General features: G+C 44.7%; 1 protein-coding gene across 2 annotated transcripts in view; it reads left to right on the forward strand.

The window, feature by feature from the left end:
- The first annotated feature begins 4620 nt into the window (after window positions 1-4620).
- Kif3b (kinesin family member 3B) overlaps window positions 4621-19540 on the forward strand; it is a 41305-nt gene continuing 26385 nt past the window's right edge. Inside the window, exon 1 of one of the 2 annotated variants that reach the window (XM_046433625.2) lies at window positions 4621-4737. The gene's annotated coding sequence lies outside the window, so the exon portion shown is untranslated. Of the gene's footprint in view, window positions 4738-4923; window positions 5349-19540 lie in introns of those variants that run through there. The other variant, XM_046433626.2, reaches the window with a different exon arrangement.

The raw sequence follows: 19540 nt of genomic DNA on the forward strand, positions 1-19540 counted from the left end.
GCGTTTCTTTTTTTCCCCCTTCCCCTTCCCCTACATACTGGGGATTGAACCCAGAGGTGCTTTACCAGTGGGCTACATCCGCATCCACAGCTCCCCCTCCACACTCTTTGTGTGTGTGACAGAGTCTCCCGAGATTTCTTAGGACCTCAGTGGCTAAGGCTGGCTGTGAACTTGGAATCATCCTGTCTGTCTCCAGAGCTGCTGAGATTATAGGCATGTGCCACCATACCTGGCAAAAAACAGCATTTTCCATGACGATATGGTGTTTCCCCTCACCAACATTTCAACTCAGCTATCCATTCCCTAACGTTGGACATAATATTTCCCTGTTGTAAACAAAACCGGGATGAATATGCATGCGCCTACATCTTCGAGCATATTTCCCTGTTTCCTCAAAATCTGTTCCTAGATGTGGAATGGGCTGACTCAAATGCTTATTAATCATCATGATAATTTTCCATACAATTTGTGCAGTTTCTCACTCCATCATCAGTGGGATAAAAACACTCTTCTGTCTATCCTTGCCAACACTGATTTATGCTTTGAAAAAAATCTGTGAATTTGAGACGTGAATGATGATAATATGGGGCTGGGGATGTGGCTCAAGCGGTAGCGCGTTCGCCTGCCATGCGTGCGGCCCGGGTTCGATCCTCAGCACCACATACAAACAAAGATGTGTCTGCCGAGAACTGAAAAATAAATATTAAAAAAAAAATTCTCTCTCTCTCTCTCTCCTCTTTCTTTAAAAAAAAATGATGATAATGTATGTTTTATAATAAGTGTGCTGTGTGCTGCTGTGGGCCAGTCACAGAGGATCCAAACAAGTTAACCTGAAACCCAGTCCAGAGACTCAGGTACAAGTCCCAGTTCTTCTACGGCCTCCTTCTGGCTCTAAGATTTTAATGTCACTGCTCTCTCATCCCTCGCCATTAACATGCTCTACACCTGGGACAGTTTTTCACACTCATTCCTTGGACAAATCCTCACCGCCACCCTGCAAAGGGGCAAATAGGGAAATGAGGTCTGAGAGGTGAACTAACTTGCCCAAGGTCACATAGCCCTTAAGTGCTTGGGAAGGAAGCAATTAGCAGCCAACTCTTGTCTGGCTTTCTTCAGAAACATCAAAGATGTGAATTTAGAAACCATTAGCTCAGTTCCCAGCCGGGAGCCTCCCTCAGGTCCCTGAGTCTCATCCATACGGAACCTGGGCATGCAGCCAAGCAAGACCATCAAGTGTGTCTCAGGTGCTTGGCCTCCATCCAAATACAGCATCTTGTTTCTTCCTGAAAGGGGCTCTGGGATACCTCCTTGTATTCTAATAAATAATTCCTTTTGCAGTCTTTTTTACACAGCCCCTTTCAGTTCTCTTCCCCCAATACTATTAAATTTCCAAGAAGCCTGAACGCTCTCACCAGAAGGACTCCTCACATTCGCAATTATTATTTCCCTGGAGGACACCACGGCCCCGTCCAATAAAGGAAAGAAAGAAATCTCCCATTTGTGGGACACATATTAGGTGGCAGGCATTGTCCCAGGCTGTATCTTATTTAATCCTCATGATAAACCTGAATAGTAGCATTTATAGCTCCATTTCACAGATGAGAAAACTGAGTCTAATGAGGTCAGTAACTTACAGTGAGTGGGTCACTCGGCTAGCTGGTGAGGCATGGAACTGGGATTCAAACCCAAGTCTCTTTGGACCTGACAGTTCCTCTTTGTCATTTTTCATAGCCCAGAGCTGTGGTCTCCAATATGGTTGTCACTAGCCACAGGTGATGATTTAAACATGAATTAATTAAATTAAGTAAACAGAATTCAGTTCCTCAGTAGCAGTAGTCTCATTTCAAATGCTCAATAGCCACATGTGACTGGTGTCTAGCAGACACCATCATGGTAGAAAGATTTGTTGAGTGGCAGCACTTCTAGAATGTCAGAGAAGGAGGAAGCCTAGTGACTTTACCCTTGCCTGGGAAGCCAATCCATGTCATTGGTCAGCTCTATAGGGAGTCCATCAGGAGTTCCTTTCTGTAAGCAAGGTCAGAGTAAAGCCATCAGGGGTTTTTGGTCTGCGTTATGCGTTTCTCCTGGTTTGGGCTTCAATCAGTGCCAATAGGTTCCTTCCCATTCCCCCCCCCACCCACTGCCTCCCAATCTCTAGGTATCCAGTGGTCCTCCTTTATCACAGGGGATTTGGGCTGTCCTGCTAGGTCACTGGTGACATGCTTGCTTTTTGGAAGAGAGGGTCCTCCCTGAGTAACTATGAGGTGCAGGACTGACTGAGCTCCTTGGCAAAGGGGACAGAAAACTGGTTAAAATGGGATGGCTTTTTCCTGCCCAGCAGCAAAACCTCCTTCCTGTGTTTGGGGAATCCTTGTTTGTGCCTGGAAGGCAGAATTTCCCTCCTAGCTAGAAGCTCAAAGGGTCAGATATTTGCCTTTACAGCTTCTACTGCAAGCAGATGGGCATGTGGACGGGCTCAACTCATCTTTGAATGTGGGGAGGTTGTGTTCATGTTGCGGGGCAGTGCTGAGACACTGTCCATGGTCAAATGACCTGAACTTGGTGAAAGCTGGGGCATCTGGTGAACCCAAGGGACCGGCCTAATACCATGTGGTCCCACATGACCTGAACTCTGTCCTTCCTGGCTACTTCTAGAAACCAGGACAGGTCAGCACTGCTCTAGAATGTCAGAGAAGAAAAAAAACTTGGTGATTTTCCCTGGCACAGGAACCAAAACATCTGCCATTTGTCAATCCTATAGGGAGTGCATCAGGAACTTCCTGGTAGTTTTGTGGACTTCCCATTGCCCCGCTAATAAATTCGTTTTCTTCTACCATTAGTCTGGGTTGGTTTCTATAGTTTCTGGTGAAATGACATGAGATGCTCACTGGAATTAGACCTCATTTATAGGGTGGAGTTTCTCTAGGGGAAGCAGAGGGAAGGGTCTCCGCTCTGGTCCACCTGATCTTTCCAGATTGGGTCCCCTTGTCCACTTCTCACTGGTGTCTTTCCCACTATTAAACTCTCACCATTTCTTCTCTTTAACAAATGGAGCGAATCTTCAGAACTGGAAGGTTTGGAAGCCCTGCTCTCACTTTTCAAGACTTCTTCATCCCCATCCAGACTTAGGAATCTAGAAAGTCCTTTCTCTATTTTTTTTCTTGCTGAAGCAACTCTTCTCTGAGTAATAAATGCCCCACCATCCAGGTTGAATGGAAAAGCAGGTAAGGTGTGAGAAGGAAAATCCAGGTGAAGCCAGAATTAGACAGGCAGTCAGCATAGATAGGTAAATCGAGTCAGGGCAGATCCAGGAGGCCAATTTTGAGTGAATCCGGGAAGTTGGAGACTGTCCCCTGAAAGATTGAAATGTTAATTCCTTCAGAGCCCTTCCTCCACCGTTATCAAGAACCTGCCCCAGCACCAACCTGTTGCCAAGGTAATCTCCCTACAGGAAGCTATAAGGTTGTTAAGGTGTCATTAGAACAAAGGAAGCCTAGGATTTACAAAAAGAGCAGAAGACCTCACCTCGCTTCTTGGGATACCAGGATACCAGCTATGGCCCCCTTCTAACTCCCTGGAGAAATCTATGGTACCCCTTTTTAAATAACCCCTGCTTTATGTGCTTGCCTACACTCCTTCAAACTTCAACATGCGAGGAAGCAGAACTCCTCACGGATAGATACCATCCGTAGGTATCACAGGAATGGAAACTCACAAGTCTGAGTGTCTCGAGTTTGAGACTACATCTCCACTGGTACTATATACTAATATACTGGTACTATATTAAAACAACAGGTGCCAGGCACAGAGGCACGTGCCTGAAATTCCAGCAACTCAGGAGGCTGATCAGGACTGGAGGATTGCAAGTTCGAGGCCAGCCTCACCAACTTAGTGAGACCCTGACTCAAAATTTAAAAAAGTAAAAAAAAAAAAAAGGACTAAGGATGTAGTTCTGTAGCTCCGTGGTAAAGCTCCCCCTGTTCAACCCCCCCCCCAAGAAAAAAAATTAGTGGTGAGACTCCACTAAAGGATATTAATCCGGGAGTTGCTATGATCAGTTTAGCTTTTAGCAGCATTATTCTAGCACATCGTGGAAAATGGTTTGGCGGGGCAGGAGGAATAGGAGCAGGTAGGCTACAGATGACAGTGCCTGGCCTTGCTTGGAGCGGCGCCACTGAAGATGGAGAAATAGAAGATATGTTGAGAGTGAGACGAAGGGACCTGGGAATGCTGGATGTGAGGAGTGAAGGGTGGAGGAAGCTGCTCATGGGCAATCTGAGACACAAGTCGGATCATTCAGGTCCCAGCGCTCCAGGAAAGGTGCAGAGGCGGCAGGAACGGCATGGCGAGACCCAGGCAGTGCAGTGCATTCCGTCTTTCAGACCCCAGGCCGGGTGCAGGACGCCGGCTGACTGACCGGCCACCCGGCGCCGAGCCGCTCCGGCTCCCGGGGCTGAGGAAACGCGGGCGCCGCGAGGCACCGCCCAGACCCCGGCCCGGCCCGGCCCGCCCCGCCCGGCCAGCAGGCTTTCCCTGGCCTTGCGCGTGTCCCAATAAAGTTATTGAAATTGACACCGGTTGCTAAGGAAGTGGGTCGCCGAGCCGGGTTGCTAAGGAAGTGAGCGGCCGCGGTCTCTCCCCATCCGGGGCAGTGGGGAATGGCTGAGCCCGGGATTTGCCGCTGTCGCCGCCGCCGCCGCCGCCGCCGCCGCCGCCCGCTGTCGGCTCGGGCCGCAGGTGAGTCCGGAGGGGCCCGGTGTCCGCCGGGCCGATCCCTGCGGCCGCCTGGCGGCGGACACGGCGCCCGCGCCCGGCTGTGCTGCCCCGCGAGCCTGAGCATCCTCTGCCCTGCCTCCGGGCATCCTCCGGCGGTCCTGGCGTCCTCGCTCCTCCCCTAGGCGGGGTCGCAGCCCGACCCACCAGACTTGGCCGCCCAGGGTCACAGTCCCGCAGGAGGGCCTGGGCCGGTGGTCAGGGGCCCGTCTCGGAAGGATGACTAGGGAGCAAGAGCCTGGGGGACCACCTGGGCGCTGTCCCTGGCTCGCTGTGTGACCTTGGGCAAGTCCTTTCCCTGCTCTGGCCTCCGTTGACTTGTTTGTCTAATGGGTTCCTAACACCGTGCTCAGTTAACTAAGATGAGACGCATTCGTGAAAGTGCCCTAAGTGGGAAGAGCGAGAATTCTTAGGGCGCCCTAGTGTGGGGCCAAGAGTCCTGTTTGAAGTCTGAGTATCTTGAATTTGAGACTACACTTAGTAACCGTGGCCTTGGGCAAGGTAACCTCCGTGAGCCTTCTTTTCCTTATCTCCAAAATGGGATGTTGGACTGCTGTGGAAATCCAGTGAGACAGGTATGTCAGCCAGCGTGCACATGGGAAGTGCACTTTGCGACAGGTAGGATTTAGGCCTGCCCTGTGCCAGCTCATGTAGGTAGGTATTCCTACTACTGTTGACATCCTCCCAGCCCCAGTTTTACTTCTCCGTTCTGCTTAGAGCACCAGAAGGTAGTTGACTTCTGCAAGTAGTGACATGAAGTTCTTATAGATGGTTTGTGTTATGGTCTTATTTTCTACTTGTGCCTTTTTGGTCATTTTAGAAGAAAATGTTGTGAGATATATATATATATATAGATATATATATATATATATCTATCTTTGGGGAAATACTTAAAACAGTAATAATTATCTGTAAGTATATAATTAAAAAGAGCATTTCAGATATATTATCTCACTTAATCTTTACATAGACTGTCAAGTATTTGGTGATGTCATCCCCATTTTGCAGGTTAGAAATGTGGTTGAGAAAATCAAATGAGAGTTGGCTGCAGTAGTACATGCATGGAATTCTAGCAAGTCAGGAGCCTGAGGCAGGAGGATTACAAGTTTGAGGCCAGCCTCTGCAAATTAGCAAGGCCTAAGCAATTTAGTGAGACCCTGTCTCAAAATAAACAAGTGCTGGGCATGTATCTTGGTGGAAAAGCAGCCCTGAGTCCAGCCCTAGTACCAAAAAAAGAAAGAAAGAAAAAGAAATTCAAATAACATGTCTAAGAATCTTATGCCTATTATGTGAGGGAGCCCCACATGTTTCCAGGTAAATCCTTTGTGTGTGTGTGTGTGTGTGTGTGTTTTACTGGGGAGTGATCTCAGGACCTCATACATGGTAGGCAAGCACTCTTATCTCTGAGCTATATCCCTGGCCCTTTTTATTTAATTAAAATAATTTATTTATTTATGATATTGGGGATTGAACCCAGGGGCAGTTAAGTACTAAGCCACATCCCCAGCCTTTTTATTATTTTATGTTGAGAACAGGGTGTTGCTGAGGCAGATCTCGAATTTGAGATTTTCCAGCCTTAGCCTTACAACTAACTGGGATTATAGCTGGGCACTACTGTACCTGGCTAAATCCTGTATTTTATCCTCTGCTTTCTTAACTGTTAAGAACTTAACTGTATGGGCTGGGGTTGTGACTCAGTGGTAGAGCGCTTGCCTAGCACGTGAGGTACTGGGTTCCATTTTTAGCACCACAAATAAATAAATAAATGAAATAAAGGTCCATCAACAACTTAAAAAAGAAGAAGAACTTAACTGTAGCTGTTACAAGGCCACAAGGGTATATTCTTTTGTCATTTCTAATTGCTTTCGCTACAGGCTTTTCTTCCAATGGCATGAAAATAAGATTTTACATAAAGCTTTATTTAAGTAGATACCATCCAAAAAAGAGCTGGAAGGTTAAACTATGCTCCTTAGTCTCCTCCTCTTTAACATGGTAGCAGTCAGCTAGATGATCCTGAAGGCCCTTAGAGGACTGCTGTTTAGTTGTGGTTAAAAGCTGCCTTCAGGCCTGGCTTTTTATTTATTTATTTATTTATTTTTTCTGTGTGGGGATCGAACCCAGGGCCTTGTGCATGCCAGGCAAGCACTCTACCAGCTGAGCTATATTCCCTAGCCCCGACTCCCGCCTTTTAACGTTGGTGCACACTGTAATCCCAGGGGCTCAGGAGGCTGAGGCAGGAGGATCACGAGTTCATAGCCAGTCTCAGCAACTTAGTAAGTCCCTAAGCAACTCTGCAAGATCCCATCTCTAAATAAAATATTCAAAAAGGGGTTAGGAATGTGGCTCAGTTGTTGAGCATCCCTGAGATCAATCCCCAGTACAAAAAGAAAAACCTGCCCTCAGGCTGCCTGGGTTAAAATCACAGTTTTCCCCTGTACCATTGAGCAGTTGACTTCACAGTTTGTGGTATAGTTTCCTCAATGGCAAAATGAGGATAAGAATGCAAGACTATTGAGAAGATTTATTTGAGCCTAATCCATGTAAAGTGCCTGCATGTGTGGTCATTGTTAACTGTCATTATTTGGGTTTAACATGGCCCTAGTACTGTACTTTATATTCTATTTATAATTGGTGAATGATTAAAGTATGTGATGATAATGCCAGGTCTGTCAGTCTCTCAAGGTCATTGCAAACATGAAACAGTAGTCATCACTGCATTATGTATGTCGGTGTTATTACAGGGTTGTCCCAAGACCGGCCCTTCATCACCAGAATGGATTGCAGAGAACAGGGAAGGCTGATGGGAGGATGCCAGGATTGGTAGCTTGACACCTAAATTCAGTAAATGTTTATTAAATCCCTCTGTGCCAGAGACATGGAGGACATTCCATCTCCATATCCTTCAAGGAACCCAAAGCGTAGTTTACAGCTTACTGGCATTTGCATGATTTGACTTCTTTAAATGAATTTAGGAATATTGTGTTTGTTCCAATTACAGAGTGAAGTCGGAGATTCACATCTCTTCTATTGTGTCCAGAGACTTCTGTTAGGGGGCTGGGGGAGAAACCTCGGGTTCCTCCCTGCGCCTTTTCATCCACTAATTAATTGGTCCCTGGAAAAGAGCCTTCTCTTAGATCTTTAACCAATACAGTGCTTTCTCTCCAGTGCCTAATGATTTTAAAAAGTTAAATGTGCCTTGATCTGAGGCTGAGGCTCTGTGGTAGCACACTTGCCTGGCATGTGTGAGGCACCAGGTCGATTCTCAGTACCATGTATAAATAATAGAATAAAGGTCTATCAACAACTAAAAAAATATTTAAAAAAATTTATTAAATGTGCTGTTACTTATTTGGTTTTATCAGTAACCCTTTATGCTGGTGTGGCACATGCATAATCCTAGCCACTCTGGAGGCTGAGGCAGGAGAATGGCAAGTTCGAGGCCAGTTTGGGCAACTTAGCAACACCCAAAAATAAGAAGGACTGGGGATGTAGCTCAGTGATGGAGCACTTGCCTAGCATGCGCAAGGTCCCAGGCTTTTTCCCCGTACCACAAGAAGAAACCAACTTCAAGGAAGATGAGGTGCAGACTAAGATCTCCATGATACAGTCAAGGAAGCCGAGTAAGAGAAGCCATGTAGGGGCTGGGGCTGGGGCTCCGTGGCCGAGCCCTTGCCTAGCACGTGTGAGGCACTGGGTTTGATCCTCAGCACCACACAGAAATAAAACAAAGGTATTGTGTCCACCAATAACTGAAAGCATATTAAAAATACCCAAAGAAGCCATGCAGCTAGGGAGTGGCCCCTTCATGTGGAGTCTAGCGCACTAGCCATGCTGCTCCCTCGGCTTCATTCCACATTCAGTGTCACCTGGCATGTGCCAGCCCTATGGGAGCTTGGGGACATGATGGTAGAGAGGTAGAGGGGTCCTTTTTTGTGTGCAGCCTACATTCTAGTGGCAGCAAACGGAGAAATAAACCAGCCAATGAACAAGGTCATTGGAGTAGGAATAAGTGCTCTGAAACAATACAAGAGGTGGTGATGGCATAGAAATTGCCTTCTCCGGGGGACTGGGGACACTGCTACTTTAATTGGGTAAGGCAGTGACATTTTTTGCTGGGATTTGCTCCCAGGAAGGGGCCAGCCATTTGAAGATGTGCCAGAAGGAACAGCCAGGGAAAAGGCTCGGAGGTGAGAACAGACTTGGTCAGTTCCAGGAACTGCTCAGGCCAGAGTGGCTGCAGTGGGTGAGTCCAGGCGAGAGAAGAGAGATGGTGGATGATGGTGGGGGTGTCTCAGGTTATATAGGACCTTGTTTGTAGGCTGGAGTAAGGAGTTGGATTTTCTTCTGAAAACAGTGGGGATGAGTGATGGCCTTTGGGACGGTGAGTGACATAATCTAGGTTTTTTTGTTGTTGATTTTTTGTTTTTTTAATTCCCTGTGGCTGCATGTGGTGGTCCAGATCTGTAATCCTGATGATTTAGGAGGCTGAGGCAGGAGGATCGCAAGTTTGAGGCCAGCCTCAACAACTTAGAGAGACCATCTCAAAATAAAATAAAAAGTGCTGGGGATGTAGCTCAGTGGTAGAGTGCCACTGGGCTCGCTCTCCAGTGCCACACACACACACACACACACATATACACCAAAAAAAAAAAAAAAAATCTGAGGGCTGGGGTGTAACTGAGCAGTAGAGAGTGTGTATGGGATGCCTGGTGCCCTGCCTTGTATGCTCAGCACCACAAACAAAAAACCCTGGCCTCTATGTGTCTGGTGAATTTTGGAGGGCATTGGAGTGGCAGCCAGGAGACTAGTCGGGAGGCTAGGTGTGAGGTGATGGTGGCAGTGGAGGTGGAAAAGGAGGATGAAGGGGTATGTTTTTAGCAGGATGGGGGAGGAGGTGAGAGGAATTTCATATGACTCCTGGGTCTTTGGTCTGAGCAATTAGGTAGATGTTGGAGGTACCATCTGCCTCTAAAATGACCGTAGAACTTTTTGGGGAGGTGCCCTGAGGAAGGACTGGCTGTGTTCCCTCTGAATTCTCCAGAGGAGAGGCACCAGCTGTGAATGTCATACCTCAGAATCTGTGGGGCAAGAAATCCCAGCTTTGGCTGGGAAAGAGAGCCAGGCACATCAGACCTAAGTCTTCACCTTGGCCACTCATCAGCTCTGCTTTTCTCCCAATCTGGCTCTTTGCCAGCTTGTGGAGTGGCAGGCGTGGACTTTGCCAGGGCGGTGCCCATCTGTTTCATGCTGTTGGCATCGCTGCCCTGACTCCATTCTTGGCTACTGGAGGCTGGAAGGAGGCTTGCCAGCTCTGGGAAGCAGGGTAGGATCACTAGCAGGTTTCACTCCCAGCGCCTCGAATGGCCATACCCTCCCTGCCAAAGTGGATCTTCCCTGGCCACGGAATGGTGATTCTAAAGTTTCAGGGCTTCTGATTTGGAAATCTTTGAAAAACTGTTGTGTTCTGCCAGTATTCCTAGAGGATCCTTGAATGGAGTATCTGTCCTGAGTAAGAGAATTCAAGCCTCACTTTTATATATTTCAATAATCGTACTTGTAAATTTGGCGTGTTGGTGTTGTAAACTGAACACTGTGAATGGTGAGATCTGTAGTCTGACCACTGCCACTCATATAGCTTTGTTTGCAGTCAGTCGAGATCATGTGCAGTGTGTATTGTCCCATGTACAGATGAGAACATCGAAATGCAGAAAAGTCATTCCCGTTTGTCAATAATATTAAGCACCTGTAGGTGCTGGGTTAGATAGATACTTGTTGCTCAGAGTGTGTTCTGTGTGTCAGGGGTACCCATGTCTCTGGAACCTTAATGGAAATGCAGAATCTAAAGCTGGGCACGGTGGCACATGCCTGTAATCCCATCAGTTCGGAAGGTGAGACAGGAGGATTGTGAGTTTAAAGCCAGCTTCAACAACTTAGGGAGACCCTAAGCAACTCATTGAGACCCTGTCTCTAAATAAAAAGGGCTGGGGATGTGGCTTGGTGGTTAAGTGCCCCTGGGTTCAATCTCTGATACTAAAAAAAGAAAATCAATCAATCTAGGCCTAGTTCTAACAAAAACAGGTCTGCCTATCTTTACCGAAATCTCCAGATGTTTTCCTGTGCATGTTAACATTAGCTAGGTAGTCAGATGGAAAACTAGAATTTGCCAGTGATAATAACAATAAAGTAATGTGAGTCACTAACATTTATTTAACCCGGCATTGTTCCACAGATGTTGGCGCCTTCAGTCCTTACAGCAGCCCTGTAACCCAAGTACCATTCATCCCACTTTCCAGAAGAGGAAACTAGAGACACAGAGAGGTCAAATAACTCCCCCAAGTCCACGGACTCCAAGTTCATTTCTCTTTCTACCACTTATTTGTTCATCTATTTTTCTTTCTTTTTTGGTATAGGGATTGAACCCAGGGCCTCGTGTGTGCTGAGCCTGCACTCTACCTCTGAGCTACACCCCACCATCCCCACCTGTTTTTCACGTGGGCGGTGACACATCCTGATGTTGTGACTAATTTTAAGTGCTGATGCAAAAATGACTTCAAAGAACATATGAGGAAAGCAAGGGGAAAACCCTTGCACTATTTTAGCGTAAAGATGGGTGTCAATGACTTGACTAAGAGGCCACAGTTAGCCAACTTGGTAAGATGGGCCACTTCTCACACTTGATAGTGGTCTTACTCCAGGCGGGAACCAGTGAGCTTTTATTCTGAGTCAGCCTTAAATGGGTTCTTGATTCTGGTGATTAAGTCCACAAGGGTGAGAAGAGGACCGCAAAGTCCTAGAATACCTGCTGCTGATTGTAAAAGATTCGATCTCACACTGCCTCAGTTTTTCCTCTTTACCCTAAGGGCTCATTGTTTTCCTTTCAACATCTCTTATCTCTCCAGAGCTTCAAAAGATTTCTTGGTCAAAGCCTGTCCATCCACAGAAGACATTGCTTGAAAAAGGCAATAGGACCTGGATAGAGGTGGGATTCTAGTAGCAATTCTGCCACTTGGTGTGTGCCTTGGAGCAAATAACTCAACCTCTCTGGACCTCAATATCTGTTTCTATCTCTGTGTTTATAAATACAAAAATAGTGACATGGGGGTAGTCCTTTGCAAGGCCCTTCCAGCCCCGCCTAAAAGATTGAGCCTTGAGTTGGTATTTTCTTGTCCCTTGGTGAGGCTCTTTGAGCATATTTCTTGGCCTTCAGGGGATGTTACACGCTGCTCGTCTTATCAGCATCACACATCTGCACTGCAGCTTGGAGTGTTCTTGTTTAAGGCTCACAGTGGGGTGACACATTGTGCCTCCTCACTGTGTCACACTGATTGTGGACATTGAGCTCTTCACACACTGGCAGATCTGTCTTTAGTATGCTGATTTATTTAAAGCATAATTTGCATTGAAGAGTGAACCAGTGATAATGGCCTGGGGGTGTGGTTTTATTTTCAACATTTTGGCAAGATATTTGCAGTTATTGCATTTTCTCACAAGGTGAACATAGCATATGAATGGAAGCGGGTCCAAGTGAATTTAGGAATTGTCGGAGATTTGGGGGATTGGACCATGAACACGCTCTTACCCATCCTGGGTCCTTCATGTCACCTTCAGTAGTGGTTTCAGGAAAGGCTTGCTTGGGCTTTTGTGTTTGACATAAATTAAATGGAAACTAAAAGCTTATAGAATGATCTCCCGCAGCTTCGTGAATTGCAGAGATCGTTACTTTTATAACACATTTTAAGAACCTAAGCAAAAAATCTAGCTAGTAAATCATAAAAGATTCCACCCAACAAGGTAAAATGTCAGCTTAAGTTACTTAAGATAACCGCAGAAAGGTAGTATGTGGTGGAAGCAGATCCTGGTTTTGCAAGATCTGCAATAAGGTGTTAGATTCTAGCCTAAGAACTGTGTCCATTATTTTCCCTTCGTTAGTTCCTCAATTATTGACTTTTCTAAAATAGAATTTTTCCTTCTTTATAAAGTAGTAATTATTATTCCATTGAGGAAAGGTGAGGAAAATCCTGAAAAGATCGAAGTAATAAGATTCAGCCAGGGGCTGGGGATGTGGCTAAAGCATAGTGTGCTTACCTGGCTCACCGGGTTCGATCCTCAGCACCACATACAAAGAAAGGTGTTGTGTCCGCCGATAACTAAAAAATAAAAAAATATTAAAATTCTCTCTCTCTCTCTCTCTCTCTCTCTCAAAAAAAAAAAAAAAAAAAGATTCAGCCAGGCATGGTGACACATGCCTGTAATCCCAGCTGACTCTGAAGCCTGAGGCAGGAGGATCACAAATACAAGGCCAGCCTGGGCGATTTAGTGAGGCCCTGGACCAAGATAGAAAATACCTGGCAATGTAGTATAGGTGGTAAAGCACCTGTGGGTTCTATCCCCAGTACTGCAAAAATAAATAAATAAAATAATATAAATAAGATTATTCACCTGAAGTCCCACTACCCAGCAGTAATCACTCTTACCTTTTTATTGCACATATACAAATATATTCCTAAATATAGTTCTCTCATAGGTGTACAGTTCTTATCTATTCCCCTGTTTTGTTGTCAGACAATTTTCAATATTTAAATACTATAAATAACACTACAGGGAACATTTTAATCATGGTTATATTTTTAATCATCAAGTTTGTGTAAAACTTTCTCTATTTCTGATGATTTCTTTAAATTAGATCCCTTAATCATTAAAGTTTTTTGCTGTGCTGGTGAGGGAATACAGGGCCTGCTGCATGCAGGGCAAGTGCTCACAGAGAGCTGCACCCCCAGCCCTGGCAGCCTATTTCTTTTTTTTTTAAACCTTTATTTTATTTGATTATTTTCTACTGGTGCTGGGGATCGAACCCAGTGTCTCACCCATACTAGGCTGAGCCACAGCCCCAGTCCTGCCTATTTCTTAATACTTGCTAAGCTTCCTTTTTATTTATTTATTTTTGGTACCGGGGATTGAACTCAGCCACTGAGCCACACCCCCAGCCCTATTTTGTATTTTATTTAGAGACAGTTCTCACTGAGTTGCTTAGCACCTCACTTTTGCTGAGGTTGGTTTTGAACTTGAGATCCTCCTGATCCTCCTGTCTCAGCCTCCTGCACTGCTGGGATTACAGGTGTATGCCACCGCATCCAGCATCAAACCTCCTTTTTAACCCAGGTCTTAGGGAAGCTACATTAGTTAGCTAGACTTTAGTAACATTGATGTGTGTGCTTAAGTTTATTTTCACAATTAGCTTCTATGTATAAGTGGTACTAATTCATTCATGGTAATGATACTGTTTCTTTTAAAAAAGAAAAGAAGGGCTGGGGTTGTGGCAAGGTGGTAGAGCGCTTGCCTCCTACGTGAGAGACCCTGGGTTCAATTCTCAGCACCATATAAAAATAAATAAACAAAGTAAAGATATTGTGTCCATGTATAGCTAAAAAAAAATTTAAAAAAAGAAAAGAAATCCTGAAGACTAGTACAGGTCTGGCACCATGGTACACATGTGTAATCCCAACTACTCAGGAGGCTGAGATAGGCAGATCATGAATTCCAGGCCAGCCTGGGCAATTTAGTGAGTCCCTGTCTCTATAAAATAAAGTTAATAAAAGTGCTGGGGCCAGATTGGTGGCCGATGCTGTAATCCCAGCAATTTGGGAGGCTGAGGGAGGAGGATTACAAGTTCAGGGCCAGCCTCAGCAATTTAGTGAGACCCCGTCTCAAAATAAAAAACAAAAAGTGCTGGGGATGTAGTTCAGTGGTAGAGCGAGTGCTTGTCTAGCATATATGAGTCTCTGGATCCAATCCCTAGAACTTGGGGTCAGGGGAGGAAAAAAAAAAAAAGATATGGCAGAAATTTGGAAGGGACAGTCAGATGACAGACACTTAGGGACATGCTGTTGTGGAGAAAAGACCATGGACTTTGGATGCTGGCCCCTGGTTTTGGCTTCTTTGTAGCTGATTAACTTTGGGCCCAGGCGATTTACCTGTCCCAGCCTCAGTTGTTTTTTTCCCTGCCATTTGGGTCAGGGCAGAAAGTTCCTCCGGTGGGTCAGACCCTGGTGCTTGTCTTACTCAGCTCTCAGTGTTGTTCCCAGTCTGCACACCAGGAAGTAGCTTAGAAGGGAGTGGAGCTTGCATGGAGTCTCAGAGTTAGGAACAGGAGAGCTGGGTTTCAATGGCAGTGTGTCTGAATCTCTTTTTTACTCTTTGGGCCACCTTCCCATTGTAGATTTTGCCTTAGCTCTCCGCCCAGCCAGGGGCAGCCTCATTAAAATGAAAAACCACAGAGTACACACCCTTTTTACTGCAGCATTATTCACAAGAGCTAAGAGGCGGAGGCAGCCCAGATGTTCAGACAGATGAATGGAACAAAGAGAATGTGGTGATACACATAAAGGAATATCCAGCAGCCCAGATGTTCAGACAGATGAATGGAACAAAGAGAATGTGGTGATACACATAAAGGAATATCCAGCCTTAAAAAGAAAGAAATCCAGCCACATATTACAACATAGAGGGACCTTGAGGATGTTATGCTGAGTGAAATAAGCCAGTCACAAAAGGACAAATGGGAGGCTGAGGCAGGAGGGATGCCTGGGTTGGCAGTTTGGGAGACCCTGTCTCAAAATAGGAAATAAAAAGGACTGGAGGGCTGGGGTTGTACTCAGTGATAGCTTGCCTTTCACGCATGAGGCCCTGGTTTCCATTCTCAGCACCACATAAAAATAAATAAATAAAATAAAGGTACTGTGTCCAACTACAACTAAAAATATATCTTAAAAAAACAAAAGGACTGGAATGTGGCTCAGTGGAACAGCACCCCCGGGTTCAATCCCCTGTCCTGAAGGAAGAAAAAAAAGGACAAATACTGTATGATTCCACTTATACGAGGCATCCAGAGTAATAGTCAAAATTGTGGAAATAGTGTTGTTACCAGGGGCTGCAGGGAGAGGGAATGGGGGGTTGTTTCATAGGGATGAAGTTTTAATTTTAAAGGTGAAAAGTTCTAGAGATCTGGTATACAACAATGTGAATGTATGTCTGTATATTTGTGTGTGTTTAACCATGTTGCCCAGACTAGTCTTGAACTCCTGGGCTCAAATGGTTCTCTCACGTCAACATCCCCAGCAGCTGGGGTTCTAGGGATGAGCCACCTGCCCAGCTACCCTCTTCTCATTTTTAAGTATACACTTGGATACTGTTTATTATATTCATACGGAGGCCAGGTGCAGTGGCATGTCCTATAGCCTCAGCTACTCAGGAGTCTGATGGGGGGAGATCACTTGAGCTCAGGAGTTCAAGACTAGCCCGGGCAGCATAGTGAGACCCCCATCTCAAAACAACAACAAAAATCTTTTACTGATTGATTGTGATTCTGGAAATTGAACCCAGGGCCTTACACATGTTAGGCAGCCGTTCTACCACAGAGCTACTACATCCCTATCCTAAGTTTATCCTCTTTTTTTTAATATTTATTTTTTAGTTATAGGTGGGCACAGTATCTTTATTTTTGAGGCTCGAACCCAGCACCTCAAGCATGCTAGGCAAGTGCTCTATCTCTGAGCCACAACCCCAGCCCCTAAGTTTATCTTTTATATATATATATATATATATATATATATATATATATATATATATTTTTTTTTTTTTAGTTGTAGTTGGACACAATACCTTTATTTTATTTATTTTTATGTGTTGCTGAGGATTGAACCCAGGGCCTCACATGTGCTAGGCGAGCACTCTACCGCTGAGCCACAACCCCAGACCTAAGTTTATCTTCATATATATATATATATATATATATATATATATATATATATATATATATATATATATATTTTGTGTGTGTGTGTGTGATGGGGCCTTGGTGTGTTGGCCAGGTTGGCTTCAAGCTTCTGGGCTCAAGCAGTCCACCTTCCTCAGCCTCCTGAGTGCAGGAGCTGCAGGCACATGTCACCATGCTTGGCTTATGTGGGATTTTTAAAACTATAATTAAAAAATAATTTTAAATGAAAATCCATTAGTCAGAGGGTAATTCCTCCAGCGTACAGAAAAGTAGAGTAGCATAGTGAGCCATGAGCCTGTTTCCCTGCTCGGCACATCACAGCCCTCTTTCCCCTGTAACCTCCCATTTCACTCCACCCCTGATTATTTTGAAACAAATTGTAGACAGCATATAACTTTATTTGAAAGTGATTTATTTATCTCTTAAAAGATAAGAACCTTCGGGCTGGGGTTGTAACTCAGTGGTAGAGCGCTTGCCTTGCATGTGTGAGGCCCTGGGTTCAATCACCTCACCACATTAAAATACATAAATACATAAAAATAAAGATATTGTGTTCATCTACAACTAACAAGAAATTTTTAAAAAAATAAGAATTTTTTTTAAAAAAAATAAAACTACTTGGCCTGCGCAGTGATACACACCTGTAATCCCAGTGGTTTTAGAGGTTGAGGCAGGAGGATGACAAGTTCAAGGCCAATCTTAGCAACTTAGTGAGACCCTAAACAACTTAGGGAGACTCTGCCTCAAAAAATAAAAAGGGCTGGGGATGTGGCTCAGTGGCTAGGCACCCCTGGGTTCAATCCCCAGTAATTAAATAAATGAACTATTTTCACAATTCAAAAAGTAACAATGAAGATTGGGGGTATGGCTCAGTGATAGACGTGTACCCAGCATGCATGTGGCCTTGGGTTCAATGCCCAGTACTGCAAAAAACAAACAAATGAAACCTAAAACAAAACAATAAGGCAAGGTGCTGTGGCAAATACCTTTAATCCCAGCAATTTGGGAGGCTAAGGCAGGAGGACTGCAAGTTCAAAGCTAGCCTCAGCAGCTTAGCAAGGCCCTCAATTTAGTGAGAACCTGTCTCAAAATCAACCAACAAGCAAACAATAAAAATGGGCTGGGGGCTAGGGATATAGCTCAGTTGGTAGAGTGCTTGCCTTGCATGCACAAGGCCCTGGATTCAATCAAAAAAATAAAAGAAAAATGGGCTGGGGATTTAGCTCAGTGGTAAAGCACCCTGGGTTCAATTTCTAGTACAAAATAAATAAATAAATAACATTGATTAATCCCTAAAGGTAAATTATAGAAGAACGAAAGGAAGTCTAGTAGAATAGAAGAGGGAACACAGGGTCAGGTGGGGGGAAGATGAGTGGGAAAATGGGGTTTCATGATTCATGAACTGAAATAGAATTCCATGTGCATATGAGTTTATTAAGATGAACTCAACTACTATGTGTAACTATAAGGCTCTAAGTAAATCAGGAACTCAAAAAATAATTAATTCCTTAACATCATTCACTACCCAGTATTCAAATCTTGATTATATTGTATATTTTTTGTAATTTATTTGAATCAAGATCAATCCAAAAATGGGCCCTAAATAAGAGCCATGCATCACATTAATTATGTGCCCCCTTTTTTTGGTACTAGGGATTGAACTCAGGGGTGCTTTACCACTGAGCCACATCCTCAGCCCTTTTTAATTTTTTGAGACAGGGTCTCACTAAGTTGCTAAGTCTGGCTTTAAAGCTGGGCTCGGTGGAGCATGTCTGTAATCCCAGCAGCTCTGGAGGCTGAGGCAGGAGGATCACAAGTTCAAAGTCGGTTTTAGCAAAAGTGAGGTGCTAGGGGCCAGAGTTGTGATTCAGTGGCAGAGCACTTGCCTAGCATGCATGAGGCACTGAGTTCGATCCCTGGCACCACATAAGAATAAGTAATATAAATGTAAAAAAAAAAAAAAAAGTGAGGTGCTAAGCAACTCAGTGAGACCCTGTCTCTAAATAAAATACCAAATGGGGCTGGGGATGAGGCTCAGTGGTAAAATGCTCCTAGGTTCAATCCCAGGTTACCCCCCACCCCACAAAAAAAGTCTGGCTTTGAAATTGAGATCTTCCTGGGGCTGTGGATATAGCTCAGTTTGTAGAGTGCTTGCCTCACATGCACAAGGCCCTGGGTTCAATCCCTAGCATCACAAAAAAAAAAAAAAAGAAAGAAATTGAGATCCTCCTGCCTCAGCTGGTAACATAGGCATGCACCACCACACCTAGCTGATTTAAGTTTCTTGCGGTGTAAATTTTTAGCAGAAAAATAACTTCATTTCTTTCCCAGAAACATGGAAAACCAGAATGTTTGGCCGGAATGCTCTTCCACTCATATCTTAGTGGGTGTTCAGAACAAGGTCTGTCTGTCAAGGTCACTCAGGGAATGGGTACACTGTTGAAGAGCCACAAGTGGGGCGGTCTGAGGAAGAGGCAAGATGGTGCCTTCTGTCAAAAAGGCGCACGCCTAGCATTTTTACCTTGAGAAATGTATCTTGACAACACACTTCACCTGTCCTAAAACTGTATGTCAGGATAGTCCCTGAAGCAGCAAAAGACAAGAACCAACCTGAAGGTCCCCTAACAGAGGACAACCATACCATGGCATTTACCCAGCTTTTTTTTTTTTTTAAGAAGAGGGGCTTCTCTGAGATCTATATAGTAAGGCGTAGGATGGTATATAGTGCACTTTATCTGAGTTATTTTTTTCTTCATAAGGAAATAAGGGAGCCATGCTGATACATTAATCTTTGCATATGCATCAAGTATCTAGGGTCTGGGGTTGTGGATCAGTGGTGGAGAGCTTTCCTAGCACGCGTGAGGCACTGGGTTCAATCCTCAGCACCATAAATAAATAAACAAACAAACAAATAAATAAAATAAAGGTGTTCATCTACAACTAAAAAAATTTTTTTAAAAAAGGTATCTCCCCTAGGGGTAGGGGGAAAAGGTA

The sequence above is a fragment of the Marmota monax genome, unplaced genomic scaffold (assembly GCF_021218885.2).
Source record: "Marmota monax isolate L192 unplaced genomic scaffold, Marmota_monax_Labrador192_F-V1.1 WCK01_AAM20220418_F8-fsc00014, whole genome shotgun sequence".
In the NCBI taxonomy this organism is placed as follows: Eukaryota; Metazoa; Chordata; class Mammalia; order Rodentia; family Sciuridae; genus Marmota; species Marmota monax.